General features: G+C 31.9%; 1 protein-coding gene across 1 annotated transcript in view; it reads left to right on the top strand.

Annotated features, from left to right (window-relative positions):
• The window catches only part of LOC109067900 (myotubularin-related protein 4-like), a 63258-nt gene that overhangs the window by 3153 nt on the left and 41952 nt on the right, over positions 1-18153 (top strand). The window lies entirely within an intron of this gene.

The raw sequence follows: 18153 nt of genomic DNA on the forward strand, positions 1-18153 counted from the left end.
ATCTAAAACCATATAAAACTATATGTTATGTTAGTTATCATTATAACTAGTTGCCAAGGCACCATTTCTCATTTTTGTTTAGCTTAATTTGAAGTACTAGAATAACTAAAACTAAAGCAAATAAATACATGGTAACACTTTAGAATAGGGAACACTTATTCACTGTTAACTACGACTTTTCCGTCAATAAATTCCTAATTTGCTGCTTATTAATAATTAGTAAGGTAGTTAAGTTTAGTAGGATTAGGGATGTAGAATAAAGCATAAATATGTGCTTAATTACTACTAATAAATGGCTAATATTCTAATAATATTCATGCTAATAAGCAAATAATTAAGAGACCCTAAAATAAAGTGTTACCAAATACATTTAATAAAAACTATATAGACATAATAATGACAAAAAACACCCAAATTACTAAAACTTCAATTAATATTCATGTGAAAACCGATATTATCAAAACTTAAACACAAAATCTGTTTCAAAATATTAGCAAAAACTGTAATTGTATACATGTGATACTAAAATAGCACTGGTGCATTTATTAGTAAAAAAATTCAAAATGTCAAAACTAAATGACTAAAACTTTTAAGACTGAAGGTTGATTCATGTGATCAGAGTTATTTTATAATGTGTTTTAGAACCAGTTTTTCCAACAGTTCTGTCTTGTAGTTAGTGCATGTTTTTTGTGCTGCTGATTTGAGCATCGTTCACACTTTAGTGTGAGAGCAGCGGAGTGTGAAGCCGTGGGTTTTCCATGATGACGTGTCGCTCTGAGCAAATGAACGCGTCCCTCGACACTCATCAGACACTTAGCGCTCTCCATAAACCAAGCACAGCCTGTGCCTCGTCCTCCTCAGGACCGTTCGTAAACCTCTTTTCCTGATACAGGCTTTCTGCCCGTCCTTAAAGAGTCTTAAATTTGCTCATACGAAATCTTAAAGTAACCTTTTTTTTTTTTTTTAAGAGGTCTTGAATTTGAGGATGGAAAAATAGTCAATGTGGTACAGATTTTTGGACCAAGTTGAAAAGGCTGCAATTCAATTAAATACATGTGAGCTCTGCACGTTTCCAAGTCAAAACATGGCACTGTTGCACACTTAACAGTTTGCTATTAGTGTGTATTGTGTGATTGCTCATGATGCACCTTTGATGAATAGATGATGTTTACATTAGAGTTCAGAAGCTCTGCAGAAGCGCTGTTGTAAGTAATTGGTGTGTGATTGGATGGGAACTGGAGGCCGGTGTTCTGGTCGAGTGGACGCAGTCAATGCTTCAGTCAGTGCTTCCGTTGCAATCGCGGTTCTTATTGTGTGGCGTCTTTAATTGTCTGGAGAGCAAAGTGCTTGCGAAATGTTCCTGTGAAGATGTTGTGAATGTGATCTTTTGGGCTGTTGGTTGTATTGGTTGTTCTCTTGAGACATTTGGTAAAGCAGCTTCTGTTTTTGTTGTTGTAAGAGTGTTTCAACAGTCTCCTGATAGTTTTCTGTTGAGGAAATCGGTTGTAGAAATTGTGGTTTGCATGTTTCCATCCATATCTGAGCTGACATGTGACCCTGGACCACAAAACCAGTCATAAGGGTCAATTTCTTTTTTACATTTGAATTGTATTGTAGGTTTTAATAAATTTGCATGTGAAAATATTTCTATAGAATTTTATTTTTATTTGATTGTTTCACAGCATCTTAACTCAATTTCATTTGAATTAAGTTGATTATTAAAATTTAAATATATACATTTTAGTATTTAGTGTTTAGGATCTTCTGTTCTTTGAAATTGAAATGTATACATCATCTGAAAGATGAATAAATAAACTTTCCATTGATGTATATTGTTAATATAGGCCAATATTTGTCTGAGATAAAACTATTTGAAAATCTGGAATCTGAGGGAGTAAAAAAATCAAAATATTGAGAAAATCATCTTTAAAGTTGTTCAGATGAAGTTCTTAGCAATGCATATTACTAATCAAAAATTAAGTTTTGATATATTTACAGTAGAAAATTTACAAAAAATTTTCATGGAACATGATCTTTACTTAATATCCTAATGATTTTTGACATAAAAGAAAAATCAATAATTTTGACCCATACAATGTATTGTTGTCTATTGCTACAAATATACCCCAGAGACTTAAGACTGCTTTTGTGCTCCAGGGTCACATGTTTATTTTTAAAGTATATGTGGTGATGTCTTTTTGGCAGTTCATATATAAAAAATAAAATTTATTTTGAACAACTGAACTTACAGCAGTAATATGAATTTTGTAGAATTTTTAATTCGAAATTAATTCTATGTATTTAAAATGCATATTTGAATTATAATTCTGCATCTTTTTCCAAAGTCCTTTCAAGTTCAGTTCAGATTTGGAAAAAGCCCTTCTTCAGTGCAGTTCAGTTAATTACAGAACATTTGTTTATATCAGGTGTCTCTACATTCAGGGCAGCTGTGGCCTAATGGTTAGAGATTTGGACTTGTAACCAGAAGGTCGCAGGTTCGAGTCTCGGTGCTGGCAGGAGTTGTAGGTGGTGGGGAGTGAATGAACAGCGCTCTCTTCCACCCCCATGACTGAAGTGCCCTTGAGCAAGGCACTGAACCCCCAGTTGCTCCCCGGGCGCTGGATATATAGCTGCCCACTGCTCCGGGTGTGTGTTCACTTCTCACTGCTGTGTCTGTGCACTTGGATGGGTTAAATGCAGAGCACCAATTCCGAGTATGGGTTACCATACTTGACAAATGTCACGACTTTCACTTCACTTCACTTCTGTGTGTCTCTACATTCATTCACAGACACACACACACACACACACACACACACACACACAGAGAACAATCGACTTACACAGTCTGTTCCTGTCCGGTCATATTTCGTGCCCAGTCACTCACAGACAACAACGAGGAAAAAATTTTTTTCCCCTCCTTTTTTTTTTTTTAGTTTTGTTTTGATGTCAGGCTCTGAGCTCAGCTGTATCCACCCTCCATATAAAAACATCTACAGGTTCAGTTTCAGTCCTAAAAAATGGGCTGAGCTATTTTATTGCTCAAGGAGCTTCAGGCAAACACTTGAAGACTCAGTTACAGTGAAATCAGTCAGTTTAGATCTACATGAATTGTTTGTTAAATAGCCAACAATGAAAGTATTGCAAGAGGTATATATTTACTATTTCTTAATAAACACAATACAATTATTATATATATTTTGATTTTTTTTTTATATTTTCTATATTTGTTTACATATTCTTTATATACTGTAAATATTACATAAATTCTGTAAATTTAATATATGCAAATATAAATGTTATGTTAATGTTGTGTTTCTTTGTTTTTTTTATTGTTTGTATATAGAATAGAAATTTCTCTACATACAGTTGTTTGTTTCTCTCTTTCTGCTCACGTAGACTCATTAAGTACAGTAATGATCTGGTGCTTGTCAACTTAATTTATCATCATGTATTACCCAGTGTTGGACATGACTCACTGTTTGATGTTGTTGTATATTGATGAATGGTTATGACAGTGGTTGTTTACTGTAGACTAATGTGTCCTGACGGCTCATGCAGTTAAACAGAGTGAGTTGTTTGTGGAGGTGTTGTAGGTTTTCCTTCTTTATGGCCCTGTGTCATGCATTTGTGTGACGTGCACAGCTGGTTTCAGTGGAGCGACGTGTGTGTGTGTGTGTGTGTGTGTGTGAGTGTGAGAGACGTGAGGTGAATGTGTTGTGCTGTCTGTGGCAGGGTGTCCTCCTTTCCTAAAATAGGTGTGTTGGAGTCATAAGGCCACGTCTGCAGTGAAACACAGTCCATCAGCTCCAGCAGTGTTCTCTGTGAACGCAGCACATGTGTGAACGCACACTTCTAAAGGTGCAGCTACAATTTCCAAAAAAAAAAAAAATTTGTATGTCTTATTTATATATATATGTAAATTTAAAATGTTTAATTAATAAAAGACTGTGTACACTTTTGACACTGTATTAAAGAGGTCATGAATTGATAAATCAAAATTGCATTAATCTTTTAACATATAAGGGGTCATTTGGGGGTCATACTATAAAAAACATCCTGTAAGGTTCAGAACTCAAAACTTTCTTGTTAATCTAAAAACAGCTTATATTGAAGGCAAGCTGCTAGAATGACAGTTTTTGGAATGCGATGGTTCACAATGGTAGAAAAACAGCTATTGTGCTTTCTCCATGTGGTTGAAAGTGTGAATGTATTGTATTTGAAGACATGAAACGGGGTGAGGTGGACATGAACATGTTGTGCATGCCGGGAATGACGTCACGGTGGAGTAGAGGCACATTGTGGCACGTTCTTCACGCTCGGAGCGCTGTGGAGTCTCTCCTAGAGACGCACGGCGAGGTACAGCACGTCCTTTAGTGCAGACAGCGATGCATGCTGGGTAACTGCAGAGTGAGTGTCTCTCAGCAGGTTACAGTGGAGCCGGAGAGGGAGGGAGGAGATGCTGAAGAATGCTGTGTCACTGGAGCCGCTGCGGATCCCCTCTCTCTCTCCCTCTCGCTCTCGCTCTGTGTGTGTCAGTGTCTCTCGCCCGTCGTGACTGAAGCGCGCTGATGCACCCCCCCCCCCCCCACTGCAGCCATGCAGCATCGCAGTGTTAATGTCACAGCAAAGGAAACATTAACCTGATGAGCATGTGATTTAATATATGTATATGTATATCTAATGCATTTTTAAATTTGGTGCATTGAGAAAATAATTGAATTGAGGAAATAAGCTAATACCCATTTTTAAATAAAACGTGAATATTTAAAGAATTATATTTTTATTTAAATAACTGTAGCTCAAGGTCATGGGTTTGATTCCTGATTAAACTAAATACATTATAGTCAAAGGATAAAAGTGTCTGCCAAATGCATAAATGTAAATATAACAATCTAATAAGATAAAATATTTTGTGAGTTACATAAATTATAAAAAGTGTTCCTAAAAATGAATGCATAAATATAACTACACAACTTTATGTAGCAAATAAATAATATAAAATACATGCATTATTTGTGTGTGTATGTGTATATATTTATTAGTTATATAGTTATATAGTTTTTAAAGTTTTAGTGATTTTGTTGTTTTTTTTGTAATTTTAGTAGACCAGTTTTTTATAAATTAATTTAAATCCATTTTTATTTTTTATATATTTCTTTTTTTTATTTTATATTTATTTATTTAATATAATAAGATGTATGTTTAAATATGAGTCAATCCTATTTTAGTATCAGTAAGATACTATTCAAGTCTTTATTAATATTTTGCATCATATTTAGTTTTTATATTTTGTTTTCATTTACATTTTTATTTAAAGTTTGAGTTATTTTGTTGCTTTTTGTCCTTTTAGGCTACACAATTTATTAATTCAGTTTTATTTTTATTTAATTTAGTACATTAATGTAAGGCAAATTAAAGTGAGAAATTTTGCTATATATATATTATAGTTACCTAAAATTAAAACCCATATATATATATTATATATATATATATATTTATATTTATTTTATATATATATATATATATATATAATATTATATATATATATATATATATATATATCATATATATATATACTATATAAAACCTTAATAAAATAATTTTTATATATATTAAATATAAATATAAATATAAATAGAAATATATATATATATATCTATATCATATAATATAATATATATATATGCTCGTTCATTCATTTATTAAGGTTTTAATTTTAGGTAACTATAATAACCCTGCTCTGCACTGTGGCTCGTTCATTCATTGTTATGTGCAGCTGGGGATCCTGATGCAGTAGAAAGCCGTGTTTGTTGTCTTTATTTCCCGTTTCATTCATTTCAGAGTGATATGTGCAGCACTGGCGTCTTGCTGAGGTTGCAGGCTGGCAAGGATGAGATCTCGGTGAAGGGGTTCTTTTTGTGAACGGCAGGAATACGAGAGAGTGAGAGAGAGAGAGAGACGACCTAGAGAGAGAGCGTGCAACGTGAGGGGATGCAGTGCTGGAGGGTGGAGCTTAGCATCAGGCAATACCTCGTCTAATGCTCTCTCTGTCTCTCTCTCTCTCTCCATCACTGATCTCTGTGCGCTGACGCCGGTGAACCTGTCTGTCCTGTCCTGCTTTCTCCAGCCACTCTTGTCTTTGTTCTTGAATATTCGGAGCAACAGGAAGCGCAGGGAATTGTGCGTCGGATCGGTGGGTGTGTGTGTGTGTGAGGTGAAACACACGCTGGTCTCGGACGAGGGAAGGATGGTTTTGCCGGCTGGTTTTGTCTCCTGGGCAACCGCGCCATGAGCCGGACCAACCGCGCCTCCTGCTCAATGCTCAAAACTGCTTCGTAAGTGTGTGTGTGTGTGTGTGTGTGTGAGATAGAGAACGCTGCAGCTGTGGGTGAAGTTACTGACGGCATGTGACCGTACAGATGTGTGTATGAATTACAGAAGTGCTGTTTCTCTCTAAGAGAGAGTGAGGAGAGAGTGATGGTGTTTGTCATAAACACACAAGAATCGGCCCAGGAATATATGAGCAAACAGCAGGAGAGAAGTTCAGAAGAGTGTCAGATTGGGAATATTTTGAGGTCTTTAGGTTTTTTTTTTATTTTATAGATTGTCTCTGTTCTGATAGTTTGAAATGTTTGTATGAAGATAACAAAAAGTTGTTATTATTTAGTATTATATTGTAGTGCAATATTAATAATAATAATTTTATTATATATTATTATAATAATTTATTATTATTATTATTATTATTATTATTATTATTTAGTATAATCTAAAAAATAATAGTAAAATACGTAAACAATAAAAACAGTTTTTTTTTTAAATAATATTATATTTTAGTAGTATACTGTGCTCATTATTACTGTTATTATAGTATAATAATATTTTAGTAAATAATAGTAGTAATAATGCTTAAAAATATACGGAGAAAATATTCTATAATTGTTACAATCATTATTATTGTTACATTGTAATAATATTTAAACTAAACAAAATAAATAAAAACAACAACAATAACAATTATTAAAAATAAAACGTAATACTTATTATATAGTTTGATACAAAATAACAATAAGAATACTCAAATAGAAATAGAAAATAGAAAATAAAATGTAATGAAAATAAGTTATCAATTTGTTTATTATAATAGTATAATATTATGCTTATAATTATGATATTATTATTGATAATAGTAAAATTATTAATATTATAATAATTACTGTGCATTATATTTTACCTATTAATATGTGATAAGCATGATAAAGATGTGATGAAATGTTATAATCGTTTTATTATTTTGTTGTTATATTAGTAAAATATTATGATTAGTATAATAAGAAATAAGAAATAAATTATTATATTATTTGTATTTGTTTATTAATGATGATGATAGTGATGGGACATTGTGTTGTATTAGTTTTTGGTTTGTTTCCCGTATTTCTGTGAGGTTTACGGTGTTGTTTTCTGTGTCTCGTGTTGTTGTGATTTGGTGTTGATCTCTTTAGTAGTGGTGTAGCGTGTCGTGGGGATGTAAGGCGGATTGAGGCAGTCTCAGCTGCTCACTCAGCACTTCTGATGTTAACGAGGACTGCCTGGATGAGTGTTTGGTGTTTATAGTCAGAAGGTCTTGACGGTGACCTTGTTATTGTCTGTTTGCTCCATCAGGAATATATTTTCGTAAAGGATTGTGGGCAGTTGATGTCATGCATTAGTGTGGCACCTTTCCAGTTTATGGATAGTAGTGATCGACTGATATTGATTTTTTAAAATTTATAACCGATACAGTACCAATTATTTGCATGTTTACGTGCCTGATAACCGATATGCAGAACCGATATTAATTTGCTGTTATACTTCTGTTTTTGACACAATGATTACAACACCACTGAACTGAACAAACCATTTTATTTAGAACAATCACTTCCTCCTTGCATACAAAACAAAACAAAAAAAAAAATTAAAATATTTATTTATCAAAATCGATATCCGATTATGGTAAAATGCGTAAGTATCGGGGAAATTATCGGTTAATCGATATATCGGTCAATCTCTAATGGTTAGATTAAAAAAATAAAATCAGCCTTTTTTATGCAGGATTTCCTTAAGAGCAATTAGTTGACAAACCAATAAAAAAATATATTTTGAAAATATATAGTTTCACATGCCTCTTAGCATGAGGATGATTGTATTTCTAGGTAAGGTTTATTTATATTTGAGAGTGTTGATGAAGCGGGACGTGTCCCAAACTGTACCGGACTCTTGTTTGGCCCAAAACAATTCATTAACTGGAAAATGTAAAAATAGGCACTTCCACATGGATATTTAGTAAATAAAGAATCCTATTTGATTCTAAATTATGTTTTATAAGCTATTATAAAATATCTATAAAAATAACAAACGACTATAAAAGTAATGTGTTGGGTTTTTAATACGTGAAGCGTTTCATGTGTTGAATTTCCAGAAAAAATAACAATTGTAAAATATTGTAAATATAAAAATAGCATATCTTCAAAAATAGCATGCATGATGGATATTTAGCATTTACAATGTTTTATTTGCCCAAAAACCAGCAACAAAAACTAATAAAAAAACAAAAAACAAAAAAAAATAAATATAAAATTCATCAAATTTCCAGCAAAAATAACTTAAAAACTTGTATCTTATAGTTATAAAACAACTAAAAACAAAATAACATAACTATACATATACCATATTAGTTTGTTTTTTAGTATGTAAAGCATTTTGTCAATTTTCTAGTAATTAATATCTAAATTATTAGAAAATTATATCTTATAACCAAAATTATAATATTTAGCATTTGTTGAATTATAAAATTCTATCCTAAAATGGTTATAAAAATTGCATTAATGTAAATATAACATGCTATGAGATTTACAGTCATGTGTGATGTAAGATATTTATCATATCTGAAGCGTGTTTGTGTTTGCTCCTGCTGTGAGTGTGTGGTTCTCAGTGAGAGCAATGAAATTATCTAATTAAATAAAGAATTATCCATCCATTCGGACACGTGTTCTCAGTGTCTGATGAAGCAGTAATATGAGCTCTGTGATGTTGATGTGCGTGTTTTGATGCTGGAGCTCTGTGTGTCGTGAGCGTGTGTGAGCTCTGTGTTGCTCTCGCCGCAGCCGTGGATGAGCCGCTGTGAAGCCTGTGGCAGATGGAGAGTCGTGATGAACACACCTGCAGTCTGAAAGCGTTTCGATGTCACGCACAGGTTATCTGGATGTGAATCTCTCTCATGCATAACTCTCAACTAGAGCACAGTCATAATTAACAATGTAAACTCATAAATTGTACATATTGTTTACTGAGTTAGATTTGCATACACTTGTGTGTTTAGTGAGTTAATAAACAACAGAGACTTCTGTGGAAGTTACAGAACATTTTTTTTTAATGCAAGGTTTATAAACATTTATTTATAACATTTTTATTGATTTTTTTGGTTAGGGTTAAAGTATTAAAATAACTTAAACTAATAAAATATAATAAAAACAAAATATAAAAATGTAAAATATAATAAATGACACAGCATGCAACAAAATTACTGAAATTTAACTACAATTAAAGTGCAAACAGAAAATGTCAGATCAAATATTACTCCAAGAATATTGCTGTTTATATATACATACACATAGAAATATATATATATGTATATGTATGTATGTATATGTATATATACACACACACACACACACACACACACACACACACACCACACACACACACACACACACACACACACACACACACACACATATATATATTATGGCTGGGAAAATAAATTGATGCATCGCGAATTGAGAAATGATTTATCATCGATTCAGAGATTTTCCGAATGCGTCGCGATTCTTTCTTTAATCGATTCTGAGCTTAGTTTTGAACAGCAGATACACACACTTGAACCTAAAATAATTCATAAAATTCAAAAAGGTTGAAGCGAATTATAGAGGTGTTCACAGTGGGCTGTGTTTACATTAATCTGGCGTCATAAAAGCATTCTAAACTGAGGTGAAATTACAGACTCAGCCGAACGCACAAGTGCTCTTCAGCGCTCTTCTTCATGAGCATTTGAGTGTGCGGATAAAACTAGATTAGAGTGCCATCTGCTGTTAAATCTAAGTTCAGAATTGATTCGAGATCGGTTTAAAATCTAAGTTCGAGAAAATCTCGATGCATTTTGAAAATCTAAGAATCGATCCACAAATTGATTCTGCATCGATTTATCGTACCAGCCCTAGTATAAAAAAAAAATATATATAAAAAAATGATAAGAAAATAAGTAATAAAGTCTAAAATAATACTTAATAAAATGACACCAAGTAAAGCAATAAGGCCAAGAAAATAGTTAATGTATTCACTTTTTTCCTATGTTTAGGCAGTGTTGTTGGCACACAAAGTGGACATCAGTATAATAAAAGATGCTTTATAAGCGATTAAATAGATTTACACAGTAAACATTTATTCCAGCATGTAATATAGTTGATTAGTCTAATGCAGGCTGATTATGGATGCCTGAAGGAGTTAAACTGATGTGCTTCGATGGTTTGTGAATATATGAACATGAACTGAACTTTGTTTTATGACTACATCTATTAAAGATCTTCTATGATTCAACACGACCTTATCTTCATCATAATCCGAGATATCGTGCAGATCGTCTTTGATTTAAGATGAGCTGATCTTCATCATCATGCACGAGTGCCCCACATACGGCCGTGTTTCACGCATGTTCTCCTCAGCGCTGGGCTCTGCTGCCGCGGTTGAATCTTTTCAAAGATTCCTGCTCCTGAAATATTCAGTAGCAGCGAGGAGAGAGAGAGAGAGAGCGGCTCCCGTCCCACTGAAGCATTTGTTCTCCTCTGTGTCTGGTCTCCTCTCGAGCTGTCAGAGCATTGTTTCTCGGCTGATCTAGACGGCTGACTTACCGATGCATTAAAGTTCTTTATTTTTTATCACAGATGCTGTTTAAATGTTCATATTTCAACAACAAATTGGAGTAGAAACATAATTTTATCACAGATGTTGTTTAAATGTTCATATTTCAACAACAAATTGGAGTAGAAACATAATTATGTTATTAAAAAGTTGATATGAGGACTGCCTTATGTGCCTTTTATTTGAGTGTTGATTTATTAAATACAAATGATTAATTAATTGATTATAAAAACGAAAAAGCTTAATTTTTTGTTTTGGTGTTCAGCTCAATGAAAACTTACATTTACAGTAAAAAAAAAAAAAAAAATGCTGTAGCCATTATAAAATTAAAAAAGAAATAAATTCCCTGAAAAATGAATTAAATAAATAAATATGGGTTTTTACTCATTTTTTTTGGCCTCACTTCTTATTTTTCTTTCCTTAGTCATAATATTTTATAATAAAATTAATAATTAATATTTTTATATAGTATAAATTATGTAAAAGTGCTTAAATGAATTTTTTTTTCAGAAGTAATTGCAAAAGTATATATTTTTGTGTTTTGCAGACATCTACATTTGATAATTGCAGTCCTGTCTAGTTTAATTGCTTAACCTCAATATAAATATTGTACATTTGCACAGCTTCTCATTTATTTTTATGATTATTTTGTTGTAGCTACATTTCTTGTTGTGCTGCCTGTTACACCCATTATGGATCTTTTTGTACTTCCCATCTCATCTGAAGAAAATTAAAAAATCAAAAAAAAAAAAAAAACAATCAAATCAAATCAACACAAAAAGGCATCCACAGAATATGCTCTCCTGACCTGAGTTTGCACTGTTCAACAATCTGTTAACCCAGACAAAAAAAGAAAACTTTTCTCTCCTTTTTTGTGTATATGAATACGAGGGAAGAGTAAACCGGAGACGGAATTCCTGCGGTATCCATGGAAACGAGATGAATGCGTGTCTGGATGTGTTTTAGTCTGAATGGCTGTAATAATCTCTAATCAATCAAACTCATGCGCTTCCCGCTGGATTACAGTAGATGATGATTGTTTTAAATTAAACCAATAGCTGTCCCGTCCCAAAAGCTCTTTGAATGATTTAATTCGTGTTCCTGTCCCGTCTAGCACGAATAGAGATCGAGAGCTGGAGAGTATATAATGGGATGTGAAAGAAAATAATCAAGTGTTTTAGTATTATTTATATACTTTTGTAGTTTTCTTAATATTTTGAAATGGCTTTTATTTTTATAATTTCTCAAATTATATTTGTCATTCACACATTTTAATTTATTTAGCTTTTTTTTATTATTATTTTCATTTTATATACATTTCTAATTAGTTTTTTTATTATTAAAAAAATTTTTTAATAAACTAATAATTATTTTCATCTCACACTCACATCATTTAACTTTTTTTTGTTCTGCTTATTTGCTTTTGTATTTTATTTTCTATATATTTTTTTTTTTTATTTCAGATTCTCTTTTTATGTGCTTTTGCATTTTTATTGTTTTATATACATTGCTGATTTATTGTTTTATTTTTCATCTAACATTTAATTATTTAGGGTTTATTTAAATTACTGAAAAATATTTTTGTTGTTGTTTTACTTAAGTGCTTTTGTCATTTTTTTCTATAAAGCTTTATTTTATTTTAATTTTATTTGTGGTCATTTACTCGTGTGCTTTGGTCATTTTTATTATTCTATATATACATTAAATTATTTGTCCATTATTTCTTTCATCTAATATTTATATTATTTCAGCTTTATTTCAATGAACAAAGTATAAGTTCTAGTTATGTTTTTTTATGTATTGTTAATTTTATTTCTATTTTAATAACTTTGTATGTTTTGTCATTTCTATTGTTTTTCTTTATAGTTATTGTTTTAGGTTTCTAGTTTAGTAATTTTAGGACATAAACTGAATTGTCAAATTTGTTTCTCATGGTTTATTTAAAAACGAAGCTGTTGTGGGTGAATCTGATGCTGGCGGCGTTACTGTGGAGCGTGTTGTTAATGCATTAGCGAGTGCAGACTCAGTGCTTGGTCTTGTGTTACTCTATTTCGAGCGCATGCTGTTCTCTCACGGTGACAAACAAATGAGGTAAAGTGTGGGATAGAGGGGAGGGAATCGAGCGTGACGAGGCAAAAACCGCAGCATCCTCAATCACCGTGTTCCCAGAGACTTAAAGCCTGCGACAGAACATTTTTCATGCCGCTGTCTTGAAGTGACAAGATAATTGGTCAGAGGGTCAGCTGAAGATCCATAAAGCATCTTTTGACACGAGGACATTGTGTTTCCTGTAAACGGCTCAAAGGTGACGCCTTCCAGCAGGGATGAGCTCTGAGAGATGCTCTTCTTCAGCTTCTTTATTTGTGCCAGAAATGTACTTTATGCATGAAGGTGAACATTTCTAGCTACACAGACATGTTTATAGATTCATAAATAAAATAAGAAATAATAAAATATAAATTAAATAATCAAATAAATTCAAATATGTACAATATATGTCTTCTGGAAAGTTTTTAGCATGGTTGAATGTGTATAAAATGTACTTTGTGCATGTAGGTAAATGCTTCAAAGTCTTGATTTCACATGTTTTGCTTTTCATTACAGTATACTTCTTGATTTACCCTCATTTTTTTATTAACTGCTGTTCATATATATTAATAAATAAAATAAATTAAATTATCTGGAAATGAATAAATAAGTTTTTTAGCATGTTTTTGTGCCTTAAATGTACTTTATGACATACTTATTACATTTTTATTTTAAAATGAATTGCTAAGTTAAATGATTAAATTAATAACTTAATTACATATTAAGTACTGCTAATATATTAATAAATCAAATTAAAAATAAATCATTTAAATTCCCTGGAGAAACAAATAAGAAAATAAATTAACAATTATAGCAAATTTTTTATTATTGTTATTTTTTATCATTATTTATATACAACTACTACTACTAATTATTTTTAAGATTTTAATTATTTGAATTTTCAAAATCTAAGAGTAAGATGTTATTTTTTTATTTTTGTTTTTATTTTTATTTTAATTTCAGTTTAATTTAAGTGTATTTTATGTGTTTTTTTTTCATTTTTATTTTATTCTATTATGCCATTTTTTTTAATTCCTCTGTAGCTTTATTATTTTTATTTCAGTTTCATTTTAAGTAATTTAGTACTTAAACCTAAACTTACTTACTTTAGCTACTTGCCAAAGAAATATTTCTACTTATTAGAAAATGTTTTAAATCTAATATTTAGATATATTTTTTCCAGCTTGTTTGAATGTTTGTTTTGCGTCGTTAGAACGTTTCTAGCCTCCCTGTTTCTTCCTTTCTACTTTTGTCGTCACTTTTCGTATGTTTGGTTTCTTGCGTCTTGGCCTCGTTCCTGTTTCTATTTCTGTCCTGTAACTTGCTGAAGGAGTCATTGGTGTGTCTGCGTGCGGTTTGAAGATCTCTGTGTCACTCTGAGCTTTTTTATAGCGCGTCTGCAGCCGATCCTCGTTAGGAGAGTATATTCTCCCCTCGTTAATGTCTCCGTCTTTAACCAGCTAGAGTGCAAACGCAGCAGAAGCGATCCATCGGCTGGCTGAAAGAGCACAGATGTATGTTGAGGATAGAGAATGTGATGAATGAAAACTCAAGCCCACCAGAAAGATTGATCTTAAATCTAGCGCCCCCCTCTCTCTCTCTATACATAACAACACTATAACAAAATTAACATGTCTATACGTAATATTACGATTTCAATATTAATATTACCAATAATAACAACGACAGTTATAGTTATTAAATAATTGTTAGTTGATAAAATAACTAATAAATAATTAACAAAACAATTATTAAAGTAACTATAGATCTCATATTAATTCAACTAAATTAACATTCTGTTCAACTGTACATTGTTAGTTCATGTCAGCTCAGGTCCATTAATTTATATTAAAACATAGAATTTTGATTTTATTTAACAAATATTAATAAATGTAATTATATGCAGTAATAAATGCTTTAGCACTATATTTTTGTCAGTTTATGTTAATGTAAATAGATCCTTAAAAATGTAAAATGTTTCCAAATTTTATTGTATTTTGAATCACAGTCATAATATTTATCACAAATCACAATTAGGTTTTGTTTCCCGTAAAAAAAGATTAGTGCATGTTAGGTCTCCTTAATTCCAATTTATTCAAATTTCATTAACATGTACGCACATGTTCTTTTTGTGTGGACCTCACATTGGCTCCAGGATACAGTTGGATGTTGATGTGGTCGTCCTGAGTCCTGTATACTGTGATTGGACTCTGAAGGGCGTTTCTAAGGACTGATTGCGGCCTCGTTGCGTGGCGGTGCCGACTACAGTCCTCAGGAGTCCTCTGCTGGCTGTGCTCCATGCTTCAGGGACACGGAAACAATGGCTCTTCATTCATCTGCTTAATGCAGAAAGTGCTGGGCCATTTACATGAGCGGCTGAAGAGCGAGGAGCTTTCTTCAGCTAAATCAAGAGCTCTGTAGACAGTCGTCTCTGTTAACTGACAGAAGTTTTCCCCTCTTCTCCTCCACTCCAGTCAAATACACACTTAGCTTTGTTCCAAAAGCTAGTGCACTGTGTAGGCAGCAAGTTAAGACATCAGAAATTAGAGATTAATTATTATTATTATTATTATTATTTTTTAAAGATCCGGTACAGATATAGATTGTGTTTTTATGTGCTTGATAACGATATGCAGAATCAATATGCTGTTTATTTATTGTTTTGTTTCTTTCTCCTGTTTCTGCTGCAGTGTTTAGTATAGATTGACCGACACTGATTTTATTTTATTTTAATAATCAATACAGATTATTTGCATGTTTGTGCCTAATAACCAATATGCAGAATCAATATTTATTGCATTATTTTATTTCTATCTGGTGTTTAGTAGAGATTGACCAATATAAAAACATTTTTTAATAATCAATACAAATCATTTGCATGCTTATCTGCCCGATAACTAATATGCAGAATCAATATTTAATGATCATATTATTTCTATTTTGCTGTTTCTTCTGCTGGAGTGTTTGGGTAAGAATAACCAATATTGATTTTTTTTAAATAACTGAAATAGATTATTTGCATGTTTATGTGCCCAAAAACTGATCTGCATTACTGATATTTATTTGTTTTACATCTAGCCTATCTGCTGTTGTTGCTGGAGTGTTTAGTTTTAGAGATTGACCAATGTTGATTTTTTTTGTAACCCATACAATACATTTTAATTGCATGTTTATATGCACGATAATTAATATGCAGAACCGATATATATATATATTTTTTTTTTACGTCTGTCTGCTGTTTCTCCTGGAGTGTGTCATATAGATTAATCGATATTGAAATTTTATAACCGATACCGATTATTTGCATGTTTGTGTGGCCACCGATATTATTAACCGATATTCAGAATCAATATTTATTGTATCGTTTCATTAATGTTAACCAACAAAAGATGTTAAATGTATGCTCGTTAAGTAAACCTACTGTATCTGAAAAAATGATTTAATTTGTATATCTACCAAAAAAAATGAAAATTGTCATCATTTATTCCAGTTTTTCCAAATTCAATCCTTGATTTAAATTTCTCATAAGCTTGATTGATTTGGTCTAAAGAGAGAAGAATTAATGACTATTTTTGTTTGAAGGCTGCATCTAAAAAATAGCTACCAAAATAAATGTTGGTAACTGCAGTTTGACTAAAAGTAATGACTACTAAAAGTTGACAAAAATGCAATGACTCGGGCTCGGGCTGCTACAACCTCTCCTTTGCTAGCTGATCAGACTTGAGATTTCTCTTAAACAGCTGATCAAAGCAATTGAAAAAACCAAAGACTTTCAGCAAGGACACATTAATTGAACTTTTGACCAGTAAGACTTCTTGTGTGTTTAAGCTGTCTGTCACTAGCAAAGTGTAATGATGACTATCCTAGGACAACATGCTCAATCATGCAAGCAACATACTTTACTAACAATGCATGACTTTATTCATGTATTATGCATGGAATTTGATTTATGACGAGAGAATCAAAAGTGTCTAAACAAAACAAACAAACATATTAACATTGACAGGGTTTGAATATTAATGAAAGATAAACTAAAACCGGCAAACAATAATTCCCAGCAGTGTGTGGAAATGGTGATACATTTAAATGATTTTTTTTGAGGCTATATTAACCTCTTAAGTGCCACCGGCCCACCGGTTGGCCCGTTGGTGCACTTTTTTTTCATTGTCTTTTTTCTCTGTCGCATATCTTAGTAATACTCATAACTTACATATCATTTGAAAACGTAAAATTCATCCTGTGAAAACGATTTTGAAATCGGACATTGCGTTACCATGGAAATCGTACTTTTATATCTTAGTGGGTGGAGTTAGGTGTCATATTACAAAATGTATTATGGTCTTTTAGAATCAAAACTTTTTATAATCTTGACAAAATGCATATCGTCGGAAAGGTCTGAGTCTCAAGATTTGTTTGTGCTATAACTATCTTGTGATAGAAGTGATATTGACAGAGATAGTTAGACATTTGTGACAGAAAAATGCATTTAAAAAATTCAGTGGAGTTTGCGATGGCACCCGGTGGCTGTTTGTGGTATAACGCTCTAAATAAAATCTCTCAGGAACCTCAATTTTTTTTATATCAACTTCAAATTTGGAACATAACTTATTTAGACACAAGGCTTTCATTTTATAGCAATTTTGGATTCTAAAATATTTTGAAAAATATTTATTTTATGTAAAATAAAATAAAAATGGGACAGTGCATTTTCTTAACAGTAAATTTAAACTTCTTTAACTTTTTGATACTTTAATATTTTGAAATGATTCCACTTCTGCAATAATCTGCAGATTGTCTTCTTAAAAAAAGTCCAACCTTAGGTCTGTATTCCAAAGCGTCCATGAATTATAACAATTTAAGTTTGAATAGTGCACTTTCACATCTATATTCAAAAAAGGGTTAAACAAAATTCTTGTATTTGATGGATTTTTTATTGTTCTGCCAAGCATTTTTTTTTTCACAGTTTCAGAAAAAGTTTTATGTTGTATCTGAATAAAGCACTGCATTCGGACTAGCATACTGCATCATCAGAAATGCACATGGGCAGAAGCTTCACATAGTAAAAAAGAGCACATAAAAAGCAGGTGTCCACTATGCTACGTGCGTCTC

The sequence above is a fragment of the Cyprinus carpio genome, chromosome B5 (genome assembly GCF_018340385.1).
Source record: "Cyprinus carpio isolate SPL01 chromosome B5, ASM1834038v1, whole genome shotgun sequence".
Taxonomy (NCBI): domain Eukaryota; kingdom Metazoa; phylum Chordata; class Actinopteri; order Cypriniformes; family Cyprinidae; genus Cyprinus; species Cyprinus carpio.